Below are 23,361 nucleotides of genomic sequence, written 5' to 3'. Positions count from 1 at the left end.
AAATCTGAAATTTGCCTCCTTTGCCTCATCTGCGCCGTCCTCAGGAGGAATATGCGGCAAAAACACATGGGGAAAAGGGGGAATGATGAGGGAGGGGAAGAATAGCATAGGAGGAGGAACATGATGGGGGGGATGATAACAGTGTGGGGGGGGATGATGAGACAGGGTGGGGGAATGATGTGACAGGGGGAAATGATGAGGGGGGGATGATGGGGGACATGATGAGACAGGGGGAAATGATGGTGGGGGAGGCACTAAATGCTTAATGTCTGTATGGCTAGTGGTGGTCTATGACAGGGGGATATATTGAGACATGGGGGGATGATGAGATATGGGGGGTGGCAATGAGAGGGGTAAATGTGGCACAGGGACTGATAAAAGGGAAGGAATGATGTGGCACTGGAGGGGACAGGACCAAACTGAGGTGCAGAAGAAAAAGTTGGGGGGAAGATGTGGCATTTAGTCCAAGTCATTAATTTTTTTTACTTAAATTTCCCTGTTAAAATGGGGGTGCGTGTTATACGCCGATAAATACGGTATTAAATATGCTAATATATACAGAGATAAAGCTCAAATAACCAAGCCATCCTTGACAGCAGCACTGTTTTGTATGCATTACTGCATATATGGCAAATCTCTCTCTTACCAGAGCGTGTTGTGCAGAGGGCACACCAACTGGGATTGCCTGTAGATTCGCATTGTAGTCCTAGATATGGGATGGCTGCCTCCGCGTCCAGCTCGATGCACAAAGAGTGTATCGTTGTAGAATTCAGCAATGCAAAAGAAAACCGGGATGTGTGGACTGGCGCCTCTCCCAAATAGTAATGGTTAGATGTCACAAATTGGTCCAAAGATATTTATTGGAAAGAGGGTGCAACTTTAATCTCTTCAGGACATAGGGCGTATGGATACGAGTCCTTAAGGACCGAGGGCGTATCCATACGCCCGTGGGAATTCCGGCCCCCACCGCTAGCCGGTTGGGGACCGGAGCCGGATGCCTGCTGAAATCGTTCAGCAGGCATCCCGGCATATCGCCCAGGGGGGTCATTATGCCCCCCCATGTCGGCGATTCCGGGTCAATCGGGTCTCCAGTGACCCGGAATTACTGGCTGTTCGGGGCCGTCTCTGACGGCCCCGAACAGCCAGGGCCTGCAGGGGTGAGGTGGCACTGGTGCCACCTCACGATCGCCCTGATTCGTCGGCCGGATTACCGGCCGACCAATCAGGGCGCCTGCTGCGGGTGTCACTCCCGCACCCGCTCCTCTTCCGGAGGACGTGAGCGGGTGCGGGACGTGCACCCCGGGTGCTGGGGACCCCGATCCCCGGCGTTAATGTTGGGATCGGGGCCACTCACCTCCAACGATCTGACTCTCCGGCGTGGATCGTTGGAGGTGAGTGACAGCCTCCTGCTGTTGCTTAGCAACAGCTCTCAGCATGCAAAAAGGGCATGCTGGGAGCTGTAGTTATGCAACAGCAGGAGGCAGACCACCACAACTCCCAGCATTCCCTTATGGGCATGCTGGGACTTATGGTTTTGCAACAGCTGGAGGCACATTTTTTCTATGGAAAAGTGTACCTTCAGCTGTTGTATAACTACAACTCCCAGCTTGCACAAACAGCTAAAGTGCATGCTGGGAGTTGTAGTGGTGCATCTGCTGGTTGCATAACTACAACTCCCAGCATGCCCGTTGGCTGTCGGTGACTGCTGAGAGTTGTAGTTTTGCAACAGCTGAAGGCACACTGGTTGTGAAACTCAGTTTTTTTTTACCTAACTCAGTGTTTCACGACCGGTGTGCCTCCAGCTGTTGCAAACTACAACTCTCAGCAGTCACCGTACACCATGCACCGTACATGCTGGGAGTTGTAGTTTTGCAACAGCTGGAGGCACACTGGTTGTGAAACACTGAGTTAGGTCACAAACTCAGTGATACATAACCAGTGTGCCTACAGTTGTTGCAAAACTACAACTCTCAGCAGTCACCGACAGCCAACAGGCATGCTGGGAGCTGTAGTTATGCAACAGCTGGATGTCCCCCCCAATGTGAATGTACAGGGTACACTCACATGGGCGGACGATTACAGTAAGTATCTGGCTGCAAGTTTGAGCTGCCGCAAACTTTCTGCTGCAGCTCAAACTGCCAGCGAGAAACTACTGTGAACCCCCCGCCCGTGCGACTGTAACCTAAAAACACTACACTACACTAACACAAAAAATAAAATAAAAAGTAAAAAACACTACATATACACATACCCCTATACAACCCCCCTCCCCTCCCCTCCCCAATAAAAATGAAAAACGTCTGGTACGCCACTGTTTCCAAAACGGAGCCTCCAGCTGTTGCAAAACAACTCCCAGTATTGTCGGACAGCCGTTGACTGTCCAGGCATGCTGGGAGTTTTGCAACAGCTGGAGGCACCCTGTTTGGGAATCACTGGCGTAGAATACCCCTATGTCCACCCCTATGCAAGTCCCCAATTCAGGCCTCAAATGCGCATGGCGCTCTCACTTTGGAGCCCTGTCGTATTTCAAGGCAACAGTTTAGGGCCACATATGGGGTATCGCCGTACTCGGGAGAAATTGTGTTACAAATTTTGGGGGGTATTTTCTGCTTTTACCCTTTTTAAAAATGTAAAATTTTTGGGAAAACAAGCATTTTAGGTAAAAAAAAAATTTTTTTTTTTACATATGCAAAAGTCGTGAAACACCCGAGGGGTCTAGTTTCCAAAATGATATGCCATGTGGTTTTTTTTTTTTGCTGTCCTGGCACCATAGGGGCTTCCTAAATGCGGCATGCCCCCAGAGCAAAATTTGCTTTCAAAAAGCCAAATGTGACTCCTTCTCTTCCGAGACCTGTAGTGCGCCAGCAGAGCACTTTTCACCCCCATATGGGGTGTTTTCTGAATCGGGAGAAATTGGAAATTTAGGGGTATTTTCTGCTATTACCCTTTTTAAAAATTAAAAATTTTTGGGAAAACAAGCATTTTAGGTAAAAACATTTTTTTTTTTTTACATTTGCAAAAGTCGTGAAACACCTGTGGGGTATTAAGGTTCACTTTATCGCATGTTACATTCCCCGAGGGGTCTAGTTTCCAAAATGGTATGCCATGTGTTTTTTTTTTGCTGTTCTGGCACCATAAGGGCTTCCTAAAGGTGACATGCCCCCCAAAAACCATTTCAGAAAAACGTACTCTCCAAAATCCCCTTGTCGCTCCTTCGCTTCTGAGCCCTCTACTGCGCCCGCCGAACACTTTACATAGACAAATGAGGTATGTCCTTACTCGAGAGAAATTGGGCTACAAATACAAGTAAAAATTTTGTCCTTTTACCCCTTGTAAAAATTCAAAAATTGGGTCTACAAGAACATGTAAGTGTAAAAAATGAAGATTGTGAATTTTCTCCTTCACTTTGCTGCTATTCGTGTGAAACACCTAAAGGGTTAAAACGCTGACTGAATGTCATTTTGAATACTTTGGGGGGTGCAGTTTTTATAATGGGGTCATTTATGGGGTATTTCTAATATGAAGACCCTTCAAATCCACTTCAAACCTGAACTGGTCCCTGAAAAATACTGAGTTTGAAAATTTTGTGAAAAATCGGAAAATTGCTGCTGACCGTTGAAGCCCTCTGGTGTCTTCCAAAAGTAAAAACTCATCAATTTTATGATGCAAACATAAAGTAGACATATTGTATATGTGAACCAAAAAAAAATGTATTCGGAATATCCATTTTCCTTACAAGCAGAGAGCTTCAAAGTTAGAAAAATGCAAAATTTTCTAATTTTTCATCAAATTTACGGATTTTTCACCAAGAAAGGATGCAAGTATCGACAAAAATTTACCACTATGTTAAAGTAGAATATGTCACGAAAAAACAATCTCGGAATCAGAATGATAACTAAAAGCATTCCAGAGTTATTAATGTTTAAATTGACAGTGGTCAGATGTGCAAAAAACGCTCCGGTCCTTAAGGCCAAAATGGGCTCCGTCCTGAAGGGGTTAAAGTTTTAAACTCAAGCAGAGTTCTTTGTCAGAACTTGTCTTGAGTTCAAAACTTTTAAGTTGCACCCTCTTTCTAATAAATATTTTTGGCATCTAACCTTTACTATTTGGGAGAGGCGACAGTCCACACATTCCGGTTTCTGCTGATTTTGTAACTTTTGGGGGCTTCTTTTTTTCAGGCAGTGCACTTTTCGGTAAAAATGACATCATATCTGTATTCTGTAGGTCCATACGGTAACAAGGATACACAATTTATTTATTTTATTACTTAAAAAAAAATTATAACTACATGCACCAGTATTTTTTTTTACGCGTATGCCATCGACCATGCAATTTAATTAACATTATTTTTTAATAGTTCAGACATTTACGCACACAGCGATACCACATACGTTTATTTTTTTACATTATTTTAGTTAAAAATGGGGGGGGGGATTCAAGCTTTTATTAGGGAAGAGGTCAATGGGAAGGGATTTGTTTTTCTTTTCCTTTTTGTTGTAGCTCCCATAGGGTATGTGCAGACTGCAGAGCATTGCACCCTAGGGTCTGTACAAGACACTAGGGTGCAATGCTCTGCAGTCTGCACATACCCCCATGTGTATAGCAGTGTGTGTGTACATTCCTATACAGGTGGGGGTATGTGCAGAGCATTGCACCCTTGTCTGTAGTAGATTAAGCTTCACTGAGGAAGCTCATCTGTAGTCAAACGATCATTGTGCTTGGGTAGGTATGTTCTGGCACCCTATATGGATCACTCTCCTTGGTAATGCTAGAGTTTATTAACTTTTGCTCTTTGCTTTTCATTTGCTGTATGCTATCTTTGGCATTGTTGTCCTTTGCCTCATTTTTGTATCCATTCCTATGAGTCCACCATGCCTATTTTCTGTTTTTGTTCTGGTGTTTTTAACATTGTGTCCTATTTTACATATGTATTTTTCTCAATAAAGATATACCGTATTTATCGGGGTATACCACGCACCGGCCTATAAAACTGACGTCATGCGCCGCGCAGCACACAGCAACGACGCAGGGGACGCACGTCGGAGGCCTGAAGGAACACGGACCCGACCCTGGCAACAGGTAATTATGCAACCGGGGATGGGGGGAGGCAACGGGGCAGCGGCGCCGGCAACGGGTGCTGCTGCCCCTTCTCTCCCCCTGGCTGTCGGCGCCGGCAATGGGGCGCCGGCACCGATAGTCAGGGGGACAGAACGGGCAGCGGCGCCGATAGCCAGGGGGAGAGAAGGGCCGGCAGCAGGGCTCTAGACCCCAGGAAAGGCAGTGGGAGAGAAGAATTTGTCTAGTGCACTAATTTTTTGGTTCTAATTTCGGTGTTGCATATTTGTCAGTGCACTCTTACCTATAGTTTGGGTAGGTTACTTGTTTATCGGTGACTACTTGCATGCAATGCCGTCAACGTTATTACTAGGGATGCACTGAAACCAAAAATTTAGGCTGTGCTTGGCCGAAAACCGAAACTGCATTTCCCCACCCCCTTTTTTTTTTCAATATAGTTTTTGTTTTACATTTTATCACTTTTTTTTAGGGATGTGATCAAAATCAGAAATTCTTGCGTTTGGGATTTTTTTTTTGCATTTACGCCATTCACAGTGCAGGATCAGAAACAATAATTTAATAGTTGGGACAATTACGCACATGCGGATAACAAATATGTTTATTTTTATTCTTTTTTCATATGTTTTATATGGAAAATGGGAAAAGGAGGGCGATTTTAACTTTTAGGGTGCGTTCCCACAGGGCGTATACGCAGCGTATTTGACGCTGCGCAAAATGTATGGCAGCAGCGGGAAATACGCTGCGTATCCCTTGCTCACTATACACACAGGGCTTTCCGGCGGCAGCCCTATGTGTGTAGTGAGTTTTGGAGGCGGAGCCGCGCGTCACAGATACGCCGGCACACGGCCCCGCCTCCAAAACTCACTACACACATAGGGCTGCCGCCGGAAAGCCCTGTGTGTATAGTGAGCAAGGGATACGCAGCGTATTTCCCGCTGCTGCCATACATTTTGCGCAGCGTCAAATACGCTGCGTATACGCCCTGTGGGAACGCACCCTTAATTTGGAAGGGATTAATGTTTTTTTTTTACATTTTATTAGTCCCCTAAGAGGACTTTTAGGAGGAATCATTAGATTCCTCATACAGATCAAAAGGAGTTCCATAGAACCACATACCACATTGGTCTGTGTGATCTGTGCTAATTTTGGTTGAGCCTGGCTAAGGCTGGGTTCACACTACATTTTTGCCATACTGTTTTCAATCCGTTTTTCTAAAGAAAACCGTATGGCAAAAAAACGGATGGAACAGTATGGAAAAAAGTAAACCGTATGCGTTTTTAAACAGTATACCGTTTTTAAAAGTGCATACAGTTCCGTCAGTTTTTATAGAAAAAAACCCATACGTTTTTGAAAATGTTGTCCATTTTTAATGGGAGGGGTCTTGGGTGGGGACTTTAGGATTCAAATGCGCATGTGCAAAGTAAAAACGTATACGTTTTTCCCGTATGGAACCGTATACATGTGCATTTCCCATTGACGTCCATGTTAAAAAAAACTTATGCGGTTGCAGTACGGTTTTTAAACTGGAGACAAAATTGTGGTCAACCACGGTTTTGACTCCAGTTTAAAAAACGTACTGTAATTTCACCCCACTGGACTACCAGGGAGCATTTACATGTCTCTTTAGACGCTGCTGTCAGCTTTGACAGCGGCAATCTAAAGGGTTAATCGCCGACCACGGCGATCGCCGCATGTCGGCTATTAGCGGCAGCCCCCTGCTACAAGAATTAGCAAGGGACTGCCGGGTATGGTCGATGACGGACATTGGAGCAATCTCTGATGTCCGTCACTACAGGGAGATGTCAGCTGCTGATAGCAGCAGGCATCTTCCGTGTATAATGCGGATCCGCGTCAAGTTCTCACCCGACCCATGACGTACATGTAGGTCATGGGTCGGGAAGGGGTTAAGCCACGCCCCCAAACATTTTTGGCTGAAAATTCATGCTGAAAGGGGCATTTTCGGCAGCCGAAATTTCAGTGCATCCCTAATTATTACATTGGTAAAACAGAAAAGTCAGCACTATGGGGGAGATTTATCAAAAGAAGGTTTCCACACCAGCACAGACAGGGGTTCTTTACTGTAAGAGCAGTGAGACTGTGGAATTCTCTCCTGGAGGTGGTCATGGTGTACTCAGTAAAAGAGTGAAAAGGGGCATTTTTGGAGAGTAATAACATCGCTGGTTATGTATACTAGATTTATAGGGACAGAATGTTGATCCAGGGTTTTATTCCGACTGCCATATTTGGAGTTTGGAAGGAATTTTTACCTCTAGTATGAGGGTTTCTTTTTGCCTCCTCTGGATCAACTCAACTCAATAGGGACTTATTAGGGTTATAGGTTGAACTTGATGACTCTGGTCTTTTTTCAAGATCTAAATTATTTCACTTTTGAGCACCCCACTCTGCATTGTCTGAAGCTGGCCTGGGAACCAGCTGTACTGGAGAGCACATACAGTAGTGGTGAAGTGATAGTGTGCAGTGCCAGCACCTGTTCTTTTTTCTTTTAATCTGACTGGTTGCTATGGGCAACTGCACCACTTTTGATAAATCCACCCTAATGTATAGAACAAAACGGTCTAAAAGAAAAACTGTGTAGCCCATGACAACCAATCGCTTTAATTTCTCCAGAGCAGAAACAGAACCTGAGATCTGAATGGTTGCTACAGGCAACATACTGGCTCAGATATATCTGCCAGAATCACAGTTTAGCTTTCATTTTACCTCAGCTCACAAGGATATGAAAGCTGAGCTGTGATTGGTTACTATGGGCAAAACCAGACAGTTTTGGTTTCAGGAAGATTGATACATCTGGGTCAGTATGTTGCCTGTAACACCATTCAGAGATCAGGTTCTGTCCTGGTAAAATTAGAACTGAGATCTGATTGACTGCTATGGGCAGAACAAAGCTTTTGCCAACCAGTGTGCCTTCGGCTGTCAGAGCATGATGGGAGTTATAGTTTTGCAACAGCTGGAGGTACCCTGATTGGAAAATGTGTCATTTTGCTGCATATTTTCTTCAGCTGATTTCGCTATCTAGGACATGAGCAAATACATCACGTGTGACCCTCCTCTTAAGCAGTGTGATAAATTGCCCCTATTATTCCCTTTACTGCCTATCATGGGGCAGTGCAGGGGCACAGTGGTGTTCCTGGAACTAGTATGTTCTCATTTAGGCATAGGACCCCAAGACTTGAGGTCCCCTCTGCACCACATGTTTCTTGTCTCCTATTGATATCACACAGTTGGAAAATGTGCAGAATGTCTGCACAGAAAACACGTGCGGACATTCAACACATTTGCCAATCCAGAGGGTGCTAGGACCACACAAAAATGTGGCTTCTCAAAGGCGGCAATGCATTTACTTGTGGACTCTGCAGAAAGGATAGGCCTGTCTATTCTTCCTGCGGATGCGGGGCAGAAACTCTGCTGTGTGAACAGTGCAGCAGAATCCCATGGGACACTGCCGCAGCAGAAAGTCCAAGCAGACATTCCGCCCAGAGTATGTTCACACGCAGAATGTCCACAGAAATATTCTGCAATAACATTCTGCTGAAGCAGAGTCTCATTGATTTCAAAGGAATTCTGCTGCTCTGCGCACATGGCGGAATTTATGTGCCAGATGTTTCTACCGATTCCAGCTCAGAAAGAATAAGATTGCCTATACTTTCTAAGGAGTCCGCTAGAAAATGCATTTCTGTCTATGAAATTGTGCATTACAGAGCGGTCCTAGCACCCGCCAGATTCTTCAAATCTGGGAAATGTCCACCCTTGTTTTCCAGGCGGACATTCCACAGATTTTTGACTGTGTGAACCCAGCCTAATAATGAAACCCCCATAGTGTGACGTCCGTCATTTCAAAATACATATTAATTGGAGGAAAGCGAAAATCTATGCATGAAATGAGTGCAGAAACCAGTAAAGGAGAATCCTCGCCTCCACAATCATTACGATGACGACATCTTAGAGAAGGCGCCATTCTCCCGCGCACCCTCACAAGCTCTAGCCTGTGTTACACACCGGAAGTGTCCCCAGGAGCGCGCCCTGACAAGAGCACGGCGGCCAGCCACTCCTGAGCGAGCTCTTCTACACTTAGCCAATGGTGTGAGGCGGCGGCGGGGCCTGTGCTTCCCACAGAGCATGCGCAGCCGTTCTCCGCCATGTTGCTTTCCTCTCGTTTTTCCTTTTTTTTCACTGAGTGACGATAGAAGCCGCTGCTCTTTCTGTGCTGGGAACGTGCGGGTTTGGACACGGTTCGCGCAGCTCACTCGTCTGCCTAGAGCGGAAAGCTCCCGACGGTAAGTACGGCTGAATGCTGGGACACCTTGCAGAGCATGGGAAAATGTGGAAAACGCTGCTGCCGCTGCTGCAGGCTTCATGGGCGGCCCCTGTCTGGAGCGCACACCCTCCTCCATAGGCCGCTCGTTGAGGCTGCAGTGCGGCCTGCTTCCCTACCGAGCCCAGGGTCATTGTGGCGGAGACCTGCCGAAGTACTCTACCTTGGGGATGGGCTGTGGGCCCGGATGCTGGCGGAAAATGTGGGGTTTGGCTCTGTGGGGGGATGGGCGGGAGAACGCGATAGAGATGCAGTAATGGCCGCTTGCTGGCATAGAGATGCCTTCTAGCTAATGGCCTGGGTTTATCAATCTGACTAAAACCATAACAACCAATTACAGTTTAGCTTTAGTTTTATAGAGCTCGTTATGAAATGAATGCTGAGCTGTGATTGGTTGTCATGAGAACCAGTGTTGAGGCAAATTTAAAGTTAGAGCTCCTTAACCCCTTAAGGACACATGATTTTTAGAAGGTGAGAAGGAAAAAAACGAAAACAAATAAAATTGTCTAACTCTTGTATATTTCTATCCACAGACCCATGTGAGGACTTGTTTTTTATTTATTTTTTATTTTTTGCATGACCAATTTCACTTTGTAATGACATCACTCATTTTACCATAAAATGTATGCGAAACCACAAGTGTTATTTGTGTGAGGAAATTGAAAATCAGAATGAGATTTAGCACATTCTGGAGGATTTTGTTTTTGTGCTGTACACTTTATGGTAAAACTGTTCTTTATTCTGTGGGTTGATATGTTAAAAATGATTCCAATGTTTACATTTCTATTGTACTGCTTTTAACCCTTGGGGATGGAGCCCATTATAACCCTAGGGACAGGAGCATTTTTTGCAAATCTGACCACTGTCACTTTAAGCATTAATAACTCTGGAATGCTTTTACTTATAAATTTGATTCCGAGATTGTTTTACGTGACATATTCTACTTTATGTTAGTGGTAAATGTTCGTCGATACTTGCATCATTTCTTGGTGAAAAATTCAAAAAATTTATGAAAAATTAGAAAATTTAGCAATTTTCTAACTTTGAAGCTCTCTGCTTGTAAGGAAAATAGACAATCCAAATAAATTATATATTGATTCACAAATACAATATGTCTACTTTATATTTTCATCATAAAGTTGACATATTTTTACTTTTTGAAGACATCAGAGGGCTTCAAAGTAGCAGCAATTTTCCAATTTTTCTCCAAATTTTCAAAATCGGAATTTTTCAGGGACCAGTTCAGGTTTGAAGTGGATTTGAAGGGCCTTCCTATTAGAAATACCCCATAAATGACCCCATTATAAAAACTGCACCCCTCAAAGTATTCAAAATAACATTCAGGAAGTGTGTTAACAGCAAATAGCAGCAAAGTGAAGGAGAAAATTCAAAATCTTAATTTTTTACACCCGCATGTTCTTGTAGACCCAAGTTTTGAATTTTTACAAGGGGTAAAAGGAGAAAAATCCTCACAAAATTTGTAACCCAATTTCTCTCTAGTATGGAAATACCTCATGTGTATGTCAAGTGTTCGGCGGGTGCACTAGAGGGCTCAGAAGGGATGGAGCGACAGTGGGATTTTGGAGTGAGTTTTTCTGAAATGGCACACTATTATGGAAACTACACCCCTCAAGGAACGTAACAAGGGGTACCGTGAGCCTTAACACCCCACAGGTGTCTGACAGCTTTTTGTTAAAGTTGGATGTGTAAATGAAAAAAAAATTCACTAAAATGCAGTTTTTCCCCCCCAAATTTTACTTTTTTACAAGAGGTAATAGGAGAAAATGCCCCCCCAAAATTTGTAACCCCATTTCTTCTGAGTATGGAAATACCCCATGTATGGACGTCAAGTGCACTGCGAGCGAACTACAATGCTCAGAAGAGAAGGAGTGCCATTGAGCTTTTAGAGAGATTTGTTTGGAATGGTAGTCTGGGGCCATGTACATTTACAAAGCGCCCGTGGTGCCAGAACAGTACCCCTACTGGCGTTTGACAGTTCTTTGGAACTATGGGCTGTGCAAACAAAAAATTACATTTTTCATTTTCACGGACCACTGTTACAAAAATCTGTCAGACACCTGTGGGGCGTAAATGCTCACTGTACCCCTTATGACATTCCGTCAGGGGTGTCGTTTCTAAAATGGGGTCACGTTGGGACCCCCCCGTCCATTGTTCTGGCACTATGGGGGCTTTGTAAACACATGGCCTTCAGTTCCAGACAAATTTTCTCTCCAACAGCCCAATGGCGCTCCTTCTCTTCTGAGCATTGTAGTTCGCCCGTAGATCACTTTACATACACATTTTGGGGGGCTTTTTTTTCCGATTTTTCCCTTGTGAAAATGAAAAATTTAGGGTAGCACAAGCATTTTAGTGGAAATTTTATTTTTTTCCCATTCAACTTTAATGAATATTCGTCAAACACCTGTGGGGTTTTAAAGTTCACTGTACCCCTTGTTCCATTCCGTGAGGGGTGTAGTTTCCAAAATGGGGTCACGTGTGTATTTATTTTTTTGCGTTTATGTCAGAACCGCTGTAAAATCAGCCACCCCCTGTGCAAATCACCAGTTTAGGCCTCAAATGTACATAGTGCGCTCTCAATCCTGAGCCTTGTTGTGCTCAGGTGCTATTTCCGTACTCAGGAGAAATTGCGTTACAAATTTTGGTGGTCTTTGTTTCCTTTTACACAAACAGGCTGGTGTAGCCCCCAACTTTTCCTTTTCATAAGGGGTAAAAGGAGAAAAAGCCCCCCAAAATTTGTAGTGCAATTTCTCCCGAGTACGGAAATATCCCATATGTGGCCCTAAACTGTTTCCTTAAAATACGACAGGGCTCCGAAGTGAGAGCGCCATGCGCATTTGAGGACTAAATTAGGGATTGCATAGGGGTGGACATAGGGGTATTCTATGCCAGTGATTCCCAAACAGGGTGCCTCCAGCTGTTGCTAAACTCCCAGGATGCCTGGACAGTCAGTGGCTGTCCGGAAATGCGTGGAGTTGTAGTTTTGCAACAGCTGGAGGCTCCGTTTTGGAAACACTGCCGTACAATAAGTTTTTCATTTTCATTGGGGGGGGGGGGGGGGCCTGCGGCAGTGTAAGGGGGTGTATATGTAGTATTTTACTCTTTTTATTATGTGGTAGTGTAGTGTTTTTAGGGTAGGTTCGCACTGGCAGGTTACGGTGAGTTTCCTGCTAGGAATTTGTGTTGCGGCGAAAAAATTGCCGCAGCTCATACTTGAAGCAGGAAACTTACTGTAAACCTACCTGTGTGAATGTACCCTGTACGTTCACATGGGGGGGGGGGGGGCAAACCTCCAGCTGTTTCAAAACTACAACTCCCAGCATGTACTGACAGACCGTGCATGCTGGGAGTTTTAGTTTTACAACAGCTGGAGGCACACTGGTTGGAAAACCTTCAGTTAGGTTCTGTTACCTAACTCAGTATTTTCCAAACAGTGTGCCTCCAGCTGTTGCAAAACTACAATTCCCAGCATGTACTGATGCTTGGAGATGTAGTTATGCAACAGCTGGAGGTACGCAACTACAATTCCTAGCATGCCGAGACAGCTGTTTGCTGTTTGGGCATGCTGGGATTTGCAGTTTTGCAACATCTGGAGGGCTACAATTTAGAGACCACTGAACAGTGATCTCCAAACTGTGGACCTCCAGATGTGGCAAAACTACAAATCCCAGCATGCCCAGACAGAAAACAGCTGTGTGGGCATACTAGGAGTTGTAGTTTTGCAAGATCTAGAAGGCGACAGTATAGAGATCACTGTGCAGTGGTCTCTAAACTGTAGACCTCCAGCTGTTGCAAAACTACAAATCCCAGCATGCCCAAACAGCTGTCTGGGCATGCTGGGAGTTGTAGTTCTGCAACATCTGGAGGGCTACAGTTTAGAGACCACTATAGTGGTCTCAGACTGTAGCCCTCTAGATGTTGCTAGGCAACTTACCAGCTTCTGTCGGATCCAGGGAGCCGTCCTCTTCTGCCGCACGACGCCCGCCGATCAGTCACTCTGCTGCCTCCGGATGGGTAAGTGGACTCCGGCGCCGTTCCCTTAGTTTTCCCCGTTCTGCCCTGCCTATTGTGGGTGGGTAGGACGGGGAAAACGAAAGTAAAGCCCCTCTGCCCCCGATCTGCTATTGGTGATCGCTTCTAGACCACCAATAGGAGGGGTGGCACCCCTGCCACCTCACTCCTATCCCTTCAGGGGGATCGTGGGCGTCTTAGACAACCGCGATCCCCCTTATATTCCGGGTCACCATAGACCTGTATGACCCAGAATCGGTGCAAATAGCAAGTGTGAATTCACTTGCGATTTGCGCCGAACGCCAACATGGGCCCCCCCCCCCCCCCCGGGGCATTTGCACGGGGTGCCTGCTCATTGACACCAGCATTCACCCCGGTCCCCGGGATACGCCCTTCGTCCCCAACAGGTTAAAGGAGAACTCCAGAATATGAAAATTCTCCCCTATACTGCCGACAGTAAAAAAAAATAAAGATGTACATACCTTCCTTCGCTCCTCCGGTAACCTTCTCCGGTCCTCTTCCTGGTTGCCGGTGGTCGACGAGTAATACTGCGCTCAGCTCGGCCGGCGATAGGCTGAGCGGCAGTGTGAGAACGCTTCAAGACACAAATTTCTTCACTACATCGGCACCTGCTGCCAGGGCCAAAAACGTCACACTGCCGCCTGCCGAGCCGGGACTTCACTTCGGCCGGTGATTGGCTGAGTGCAGTATGACAAGCAACCAGGAAGAGGATCGCGGCAGAGACCGGAGCTGGTTCCTGGAGGCCCCGGGGGAGTGGAGGAAGGTATGTACATCTTTATTTATTTTTTTTTTACTGCTGGCAGTATGGGGGACAATTTTTATATTCTGGAGTTCTCCTTTAACCCATTAAAGGGGTTGTCAATTGCCCTGCCTTCCGGAGCTCCGCTCGCAACGTCCTGAAGTTCGTTATTCTGAATGCTGTGTGCGGGCTTCCGTGTTCGAGGGGGCGGCCTCGAACACCGAAGCCCACACACAGCTTTCGGGGTAATGAACTTCTGGACGCTGCGAGCGGAGCTCTAGAAGGCAGGGCAGCGGACAACCCCCCTCGGGGGTTTCATTTTTGCACTTTGGTGTTTTTTTTTTTTTTCTCCTTACCTTCTAAAAATCATAACGCTTTCAATTTTGCACCTGCATATTTTTTTGCACCACCAATTGTATTTTGTAATGGCATCAATCATTTCACCACAAAATTTAGGACGAATCCAGTAAAAAATATTTGTGGGACAAAATTGAATGGAAAAAAACACAATTTTGTAACTTTTGGGGGCTTCTGATTCTATGCAGTGCACTTTTTGGTTAAAAGTACACCATATCTTCTGTAGATCCATACGGTTACAAGGATACCTACTTAATATAGGTTTTATTATACTACTTTAACCTTTTAAGGACGTGGGGCTTATGCATACGCCCGTGGGAATTCCCGTCCCCGCCGCTAGCCGGTTGGGGACCAGACCAGAATGCCTACTGAAATCATTCAGCAGGCATCCTGGCACATCCCCGAGGGGGGGGTCTTGATTCTGACCAATGGCAGGACAGTGGGTTGCCATGGCAACACCCGTTCTGCCCACCCCTGAATGTTGAGGGGAACGTGGGGAGAAGATGGAGGCCGGTACCAGGAGTAGAAGATGCCTGTGGACCCCCGATTTTTGCTGGAGACTTCAGGAAGGCCAAACCAACTCCCAGCGTGCCCAGACAGCCAAAGGCTGTGTCTGGGCATGCTGGGAGTTGTAGTTTTGCAACATCTGGAGGGTCACAGTTTGGAGACCACTGTTACAGTGGTGCCCAAACGGTAGCGCTCCAGATGTTGCCAAACTACAACTCTCAGCATGCCTAGACTGCCCAGGCATGCTGGGAGTTGTAGTTCTGTAACATCTGTCCCTTCAGATTTAGCAATTTTCATGACATTTTTGAAAATTGCTGCTCTACTTTTGAAGCCCTCAAATTTTTTCAAAAAAGCAAAAACATGTCCATTTTATGATGCCAACATAAAGTGGACATATTGTATTTGTGAATAAAAATAAAATTTATTTGGAATATTCATTTTCCTTACAAGCAGAGAGCTTCAAAGTTAGAAAAATGCAAAATTTTCTTGAAATTTTGGGATTTTTTCACCAAAAAAGGATGCAAGTAACGCCGAAAATTTACCACCAAAATAAAGTAGAATGTGTCACGAAAAAAACTCTCAGAATCCGGATATTCGATAAGTGTTTCCGAGTTATTAATTCGTAAAGTGACAGTGGTCAGAATTGCGAAAAAGGGCTGTCCTTAAGGTGAAAAAGGGCTGTGTCCTTAAGGGGTTAAAAAAAATAACTACATGCACCAAAATGAGTGTGCAAAATTGTCATCTTCTGACCATTATAACCTTTTCATTTTTCCATATACAGGGATTTATCAGTACCATTTTTTTTTTCCATTGGACTTTTTTATTGCTTATTATAAATTAAAAAAGTTTAGGGTATATAAAGTGACCAAAAGACGAATAAAAAAATAATTTTTTTTACATATTTTCATAGTTCGGAAATTTATTCACACAGCAATACCACATATGTTTTTATTTTTGTTTACATATGTTTTTTTTTTAAAGGGGAGTGACTTTATTCAGGAAGGGGTTCAATCACCTTTTTCATTTTTTTTTTTTTTTTTAAGCCCCCATAGGGGACTGTTGCATGCAATCCATTGATTGCATACACTGAACAATGCTATGCCATAGTACAATCTGTGCTCTGATATCATGCTTGAAGCAATCAAACACTGATCGGACAGCGAGGAGCAAGGTAAGGCGCTTTCCGCTGTCCTCTCAGCTGTTCGGGACACCACGTTTTTACCATAGCATTGATCAGTGTTATCTGTGTTCGATTGTTCCAGCCTGGATCACAGGCTTGGAGCAACGATCGGATGGCGTGAAGGTAAGGCGTTCCTGAACAGCTCCGCTGTTCTAACCGGCTGTGTTGCTCCGTTTTAGACGTCGCAAGCAACTTTGATCGCGGCGTCTAAAGGGTTAATACCGGACATTAGCCTGATCAGCAATGTCCAGTATTAGCTGATAGCAACTGGGACCCACCAGATATGAAGCACACTTGACATAACAGGAGCCGGCCTCAGACGTAAATAAGTCTGTGGTTGTAAAGGGGTTAAAAAAAACTTTCACAAAATAAGTGTTTACAATTGCCCTGTTTTGACCACCTATAACTTTTCCGCATGAGGGCTCATTTTGCGCTGTGATCTATAGGATTTATTTATTTTTTGTACCACTTTTGTGTATATCTGAGTATTTGATTGCCTTTTATGAAATGTGATGTGATCAAAACACAGCAATTCTGGCTACAAAAATGTTACTTTTACACCGTTTACCGCACGGGATCATGACCATTATATTTTGATAGTTCGAACATTTAAACACGCTGCAATACCAAATATGTTCCCTGTTTTTTTTTTGTTTTTTTTTTTACGCTTTTTGGGAGCAAATTGGGGGGAAAAATTGTCACTTTTTATGCATAGGCATAGCACTGATCAGTATTATCGGCGATCTGCTTCTTAATGTCAGACCAAGGGGAATGATAGAGGCAGATGAGGGTATCTCTGTCCACCATCTTGGCTGATCCATTCCTCGTGGCCGTACCGTAGGCTCAGATCAGCCATTTAAAGTGCCACATTGCTGCATGTGTCGTGATCTATGTTGTTGAGGTCCCATGTTTTTTTTTGTTTTTTTTTTAATGAAATTCAGAGATCTCTTAAAGGGGTACTCCGCCCCTAGACATCTTATCCAAAGGATAGGTGATAAGCTATTTGATCGCTGGGGTGCCGCTGCGATCTACCTACAGCACCCGGCGTTTGTTTAGAATGCCGGCTGCTGCTTCGGAAGGGGTCACGAGAGGGCATTTCTGTGATGTCAGCGCCGCATCTCTAGTCATCAGGCAGGAGCGAGGTTCGTTCTGTGCACCGGATGATTGCGGTGCTACAACAGACATCGCGGTTAGAGATGAGCGAACTTACAATAAATTTGATTCGTCACGAACTTCTCAGCTGGGCGGTTGCTGACTTTTCCTGCATAAATTAGTTCAGCTTTCCGGTGCTCTGGTGGGCTGGAAAAGGTGGATACATTCCTAGGACTGGATCCACCTTTTCCAGCCCACCGGAGCACCTGAAAGCTGAACTCATTTATGCACGAAAAGTCAGCAACCGCCGAGCCGAGAACTTTGTGACTAATCGAATTTACTGTAAGTTTGCTCATCTCTAATCGCGGTGGTTCCCAGCAGCAGGACCCCCTGCGATCAGACATCTTATCCCCTATCTTTTAGATGGGGATAAGATGTCTAGGGGTGGAGTACCCCTAAGGACCAGGCAATTTTTCATTTTTGCTCTTTCTTCTTTTCTCTCATCACCTTCTATAAATCATAACGCTTTCAATTTTGCAAACCATATAAGGGCTTGTTTTTTTTGCGTCACCAATTGTACCTTATAATGACTTCACTTATTTTATAACAAAATTTGCGGCAAAACCAAAGAAACTTAGTGGAGTGTAACTTTTGCAGTGCACTTTTTGGTAAAAATGACACCTTATATTTATTTTGTAGGTCCATATAACGATACCCAATTTATGTAGGTTTTATTTTACTACTTTTTCCTAAATACAGGCATCAAAATTAGTATGTTTTTAAAATCTTCTGACCCCTTTAAATTTTAATTTTTCCGCATACTGGGCTATATAAGGGCTCATGTTTTGTGCCCTGGTCTGTAGTTTTTATTGGTACAGTTTTTGTTTTGATGCGCCTTTTTGATCGCTTTTATAGAAAAAAAATTTTTTTATGGTATATGAAGTGACCATAAATGCACCATTCTGGACTTATTTTTTTTTACGTGTACACCATCAACCATGCGGATGGGAAAAGGGGGTGATTCAAACTTTTATTAGGGCATGGGGCACATAGGGGGTTATAACACGCAATCTTAAGACTTCATACACTGTTATATGCTGAGCTTTGGCTCAGCATTGATCATTGTTATCAGTGCTCGGCTCTCTCAAGCCTATGGAGGCTGGAGACAGAGGATCACTGGACGGTGAGGAGGCATGTAAGGGCCCTTCCACCATCCTCTTCTGAGCTGCTGCGATCGTTTCTTTAATTTTAGACACTGTGATCAGCTTTGATGTCTAAAGGGCTAATGCCGGGCAGTGGCCTGATAGTCTGTGCCCGAAAGTAACCCTAGGTCCTGGCTGCTTATTGCAGTCAGGACCCACCAGGTTTGAAGTGTGCTTGGCCCGAGAGAATGCTTTAAACACCGGTAACAGGACATGGGCAGGTATGCCTCTGGTCCTTAACCTGTTAAGGACCAAGGATGTACCGTTACGTCCTGAGTCCTTTCCCTTTTTATAACGCGGGGCCACGACGTGCCCTGCGTCATAGCGGGTCGGGCCCGGCCTCTAACAACGGCCGGGACCCGTGGCTAATAGCGCGCGGCAGTGATCGCGGTGCAGCGCGCTATTAACCCTTTAGACGCGGCGTTCAAAGTTGAATGCTGCGTCTAAAGTGAAAGTAAAACATTGCCGGTTAGCTCAGGGAGCTGTTCGGGATTGCGACGTCCCGAACAGCTGTAGGACACGAGGAGGAACTATAACATTGCAAAAAAAAAAATAGTGAATAAAGATCATTTAACCCCTTCCCTAATAAGTTTGAATCACCCACCTTTTCCCATTTAAAAAAAAAACCTGTGTAAATAAACATGTGGTATCGCAGCATGCGGAAATGTCCGAATTATAAAAATATATAATTAATCCGCACGGTCAATGGCGTGTGTGCAAAAAAATTCCAAAGTCAAAAATTGTGTATTTTTGGTCACTTTTTAGATCATGAAAAAATAACTAAAAAACGATCAACAAGTCCGATCAATACAAAAAGGGTACCGGTACAAACTTCATATCACGGCGCAAAAAATGAGCCCTCGTACCGCCCCATATGCGGTAAAATAAAAAAAGTTATAGGGGTTAGAAGATGACAATTTTAAACGTATACATTTTCCTGCATGTAGTTATGATTTTTTCCAGAATTACGACAAAATCAAACCTATATAAGTAGGGTATCATTTTAACCATATGGACCTACAGAATAAAGATTAGGTGACATTTTTACCGAAAAATTTACTGCGTAGAAACGGAAGCCCCCAAAATTTACAAAATGGAGTTTTATTTTTTCTATTTTGTCGCACAATGATTTTTTTTTTCTCTTTCGCTGTAGATTTTTGGGTAAAATGACTGACGTCATTACAAAGTAGAATTGGTGGCACAAAAAAGAAGTCATCATATGGGTTTCTAGGTGCAAAATTTAAAGAGTTATGATTTTTTTTTTTTTTTTTAAAGGTAAGGAGGAAAAAAGGAAAGTGCAAAAAACGGAAAACCCCCTGGTCCTTAAGGGGTTAAAGGGATTAAAGGCCAGCATTCGGAACATCATGATGTCACGTCACACCTCATTAATGCAAGTCTATGGGAGGGGGCATGGCTGCTGTCACGCTCCCTCCTATAGACTTGCATTGAGGGGGCATGACATTATGAAGGGTGTGGCCGACCCTCGCAGCGTGCGCACACAGCATTTGGAACTAAATGTTCAGAATGCTGTTAAGTGGAGTACCACTTTAAGCACCTGGAAGCAATGGCTTACTCATACCCTTCATCCTTTAGGGGTTAAAGTCAAATGCAGGACTTGTGGGTGTCCGGGATGGCGAGACATCACCCCAAAAGCGGGAATGTCCAGCCAGATCCGGGACAATTGGGAGCTATACCGGTTGGTGGGACCCGAATTAGCTGTTGGGGATATTTGCATGACTGAAAGTACTCGTGCAAATGTCCAGAATCTGTCCCAAAACAAACATCGGTATTGCAACATCCCTACTGATCGGATAGCCCGCGGCCGTCACACCCCTTCCTATAGACATGACTGGTCCTGGAAATACAAAGGTTTTCAGAGACTGAAGCAGCAGCGGTGGGCCCTCAGCGATCAGACCTTTTGTGCCATATAAGATGTCTATGGCTGGAATACCCCTTTAAAGGGGTACTCCGGTGTAATTTTTTTTTTTTTATCAACTGGTGCCAGAAAGTTAAACAGATTTGTAAATTACTTCTATAAAAAAAAAAAAATCCTAATCCTTCCAGTACTTATTACCGTCTGTATACTACAGAGGAATCATTTATTTTTTTTGGATTTCTTTTCTGTCTGACCAGTGTTCTCTGCTGACACTGCTGAAAATCCCCATAGCAAACATGCTGCTCTGGACAGTTCATAAAATGGACAGCGGTGTCAGCAGAGAGCACTGTGGACTGACAGATAAGAAATCTAAAAAGAAATTAATTTCCTCTGAAGTATTCAGCAGCTAATATGTACTGGAAGGATTTATTTTTATATATATATTTTTTTTTTATATAGAAGTGATTTACAAATCTATTTAACTTTTGGCACCAGTTGATTTAAAAAAAAAAATAATTCCTCCGGAGTACCCCTTTAAAGGGGTTCTCTGGAGCTAAGACATCTTATCCCCTATTCAAACACTAGGGGATAAGATGCCTGATCGTGGGAGTCCCGCCGCTGGGGACCCCCGTGATCTTGTACGCGGCACCCCGGTTAAAATCAGTCCCCAGAGCGTGTTCGCTCCGGGTCTGATTGCCGGCAACCACAGGTTCGACGGTGTGGGACGTCACGCCTCCGCCCCCGTGTGACGTCACGCTCCTCCCCTCAATGCAAGCCTATGGGAGGGGGCATGATAGCTGTCACACCCCCCTCCCATAGGCTTGCATTGAAGGGTGGAGCGTGACGTCGCACGCAGTCGGCCCTGTGGTCGCCGGTAATTGGACCTGGAGCGAACACGCTCCGGGGACTGATTTTAACTGGGGTGCCGCGTGCAAGATCACAGGGGTCCCCAGCGGCGTGACTACCGCGATCAGGCATGGATAGGGGATAAGATGTCTAAGCACCGGAGAACCCCTTTAAGTTCCAAGATGCGAGGGCGTACCCATGCGTCCTGAACTGTTCAACTGTTTTTTTGTTTTTTTTTATGATGCTCAGGCTGTGTTATAAAACAGTTGTACCTACCTTCCGCGCTGTTCCCTATCTCAGTAGGTCTACTCTTCTGTATGCTGGGGCCTAATACATAATTTGCCCCAACAGCGTCTTGCCTCAGCCAGTTGTTGGCTAAGCAGCAATTAGTGTATTTAGCCCAGCATGGTCTCATCCACGCTCTACTTCTTTATGCTGGGGGCTAATACATTACATTGCCACTCAGTCACTGGCTGAGTTGGGATGATTCATGTATTGTGCCCCAGGACTCTGAAGAGGGGTGCACCAGAGACTGGGGGCAGCGTTTCCAGAGGCATCAGGAAAGTGTGGAATGCATGGGTTTTTATTTATATATCTATTTTTTGAAAGCCTGGACTTAAAAAAAAAAATATATAAATATATATATACATATATATATATATATATATATATATATATATATATATATATATATATATATATAATAGTAAATGAGTATATTTCCCGCCCTTCTACCCACTTCCGCTATATAAGTGGTGCTGCTCTTTGAATAGCTTTTTCCTCTCTACGCTCACTCTGTAGTAATAGGGATAAGGATAGAATACTGTAGAACAAAGTGCGACTGTCAGAAAACAGACTTTCCATTCAGACTTGATCTAGAAGAGTAAATCTAGTTACTATGGAGAGCATAAAGATCATTAGAAAAACTTCTAGCTTGCGAACTGTCATGCACACTCAAAGGCCATGTTCACATCTGAGATTCTATTTGGAGCCTCCATTGCAGAAATTATCCAAAATCCTGTCTGATAAAACACCAGGTGCCATTACATAGTAGTCAGTGAGGTCCATCCGGTGCCATCAATATTCATGTAACTGCGCTGTGGGGTTCTGGCCATATGACAATATGAGCCTAAAAGTAACTTTCTAAACCTATGCTTTTTTTTTTTTTTTTTTACTATCATTAATTTATATGTATAAATTTTATTTTTATATATATATATATTATATATAATTTTTTTTTTTTTTTTTTTTTCACCTTCAAGAAAAATGTATTCCATCATGACTTAATGTTTTTGACCTACAAGGTTTTCAGTATGACAGTTTAGTTTCTGGTGCTTAGGTTATATACTTTTTTTTTTTTTTCAGGGTTTCCAATTGTACAGTCCTTGTTAGCGTTATTTACGGAAAAAATACCAGAAACCTGATTAAAGTAAATATTTTTGTCTTCCGTTTGCCAAATGATCTGGATTTGCTAATATGAGAAATATCGGTACATAGAGTTTCTTACTAACATGTTTTTCAACAGTTTGGTGTATAAGCTTATTCTATTGAATTCTATATGCATTTATATGCTTCTTCACATATGATATAAAAGTTTTCTCTGATCAATCAATGAAAGAACATCTCCATAATCTGATACCACATTAATGCAGCATTTGGTGGCACATGGATTTCTTGGGCCTTCAAACAGACTGCTTCACACATGCTGTTTTACTGCAAGGAAGTTGATAGTAAGGGCAGTTGAATATAGGAATTATTCGACATGCTTAGTGTCTCTAAGTCATCTGAATGCGGCAAATGAGATAGCTTAGAGAAAATATGTCTTAATCACAATGTGCAAATGTAGTAATTCACAGTATAGAGATCCTTCCAGTGATCTTTTTATACTTAAGCCAGGAACATGACAAGGGGGCATCCTCAATGTCTAGAGGAAAGAAGGTTCCACCATTATAACAGGCAGATATTCTTTACTGTAAGAGCAGTGAGACTATGGAACTTTCTGCCACATGATGTTGTGATGTCTGACTATAAACATGTTCAGGGGGGCCAGGATGCTTTTCTGGAAAATATATTGTTACAGAAACTAGGGATGTAAGAAAAAAA

At 44.0% G+C, this 23,361-nt stretch overlaps 1 protein-coding gene across 2 annotated transcripts in view; it reads left to right on the top strand.

The window, feature by feature from the left end:
• Positions 1-9,046: 9,046 nt before the first annotated feature.
• The window catches only part of ELAVL1 (ELAV like RNA binding protein 1), a 54,791-nt gene continuing 40,476 nt past the window's right edge, over positions 9,047-23,361 (top strand). Inside the window, exons 1-2 of one of the 2 annotated variants that reach the window (XM_056571460.1) lie at positions 9,047-9,371; positions 22,624-22,687. The gene's annotated coding sequence lies outside the window, so the exon portion shown is untranslated. The remainder of the gene's footprint in view (positions 9,372-22,623; positions 22,688-23,361) is intronic. The other variant, XM_056571452.1, reaches the window with a different exon arrangement.

This window comes from Hyla sarda, chromosome 1 (genome assembly GCF_029499605.1).
Source record: "Hyla sarda isolate aHylSar1 chromosome 1, aHylSar1.hap1, whole genome shotgun sequence".
NCBI classification, from domain to species: domain Eukaryota; kingdom Metazoa; phylum Chordata; class Amphibia; order Anura; family Hylidae; genus Hyla; species Hyla sarda.
This window is presented reverse-complemented; position numbering and strand designations above follow the sequence as displayed.